A 1,018-nucleotide genomic window follows, 5' to 3' on the forward strand; every position below is an offset into this window, starting at 1 on the left:
TGTGTCTATTTTAATGAGAGTAGCTTGTGCTTTAGCAGAGAGACCAGAGAGCCTCTCTTCGAAATCCGCGCGCTGTGCGTATTCGTTTTCAATTTCATCATCCGAGACAATTTCTTCCAATTCAGACTGAATTTTCTCAAAATTCTCGGAGATCAACGTTACATCTTTTATTTTACCCTTTAGTTCAATGGGGTCGATTTCCGCGATTGATTTTTTCAGAAATTTTTCTAGAACGGTTGATTTTGCTTTCAAAGCACCTCTGAGTCGGTGAAATTGTCCGATACGCTTTTCTACACTAGCCATTTTGCAACTGAGATATAATTCTTGGAATGATAAGGGTTGATCACTTTACAAATCAATATGATAGATAACTCAATAATAGACATGCGAGACTCACCGTTCTGGAACTCAGGAACAAACACTTCACAGAGTTGACGAAATTAAGAATAAGATATGAAAGTAATGAAATATTCACAAAAAAACACTGATAAAGAGCTGAAGTGCAAAACAAAGAAAACACACTCACAGAGAAAACACATTCCTAGAGCAAACACGACTGAAAGCACAGATTTTCAGCACAATTCACTGAAGTTAATTTGTTAACTCGTTGACACACGTTGACTCGACGGCTCGGTGATACTCGGTGACTTGATGATACTCGTTGACTCGATGTCTGCGATACTCCTTGACTTGATGACACTTTTTAATTGATTACACACGTTGACTCGACGACCCGGTGACTTGATGATACTCGTTGATTCGACGACTACAATACTCCGTGACTTGATGACAGATTTTGACTCGTCAAGTAATCACTCTTTCTCGATCACATTTAGGGTTGCAAGATTTTGATCGTTGAATCTTCCTTTCTTAATCTCGTTACGTTTAGATATGTGAAGAATCAATGAAGTCCTGTTGTGTCTAGTAGTCGTTATACAGATTCAAAGAATGTTGTATGATAATTCTTTGCTTGTTCTTGATATTGGTACTCGTTCAAACACGATTGATAAGATGATAT

The sequence above is a fragment of the Belonocnema kinseyi genome, chromosome 6 (assembly GCF_010883055.1).
Source record: "Belonocnema kinseyi isolate 2016_QV_RU_SX_M_011 chromosome 6, B_treatae_v1, whole genome shotgun sequence".
Lineage (NCBI taxonomy): Eukaryota > Metazoa > Arthropoda > Insecta > Hymenoptera > Cynipidae > Belonocnema > Belonocnema kinseyi.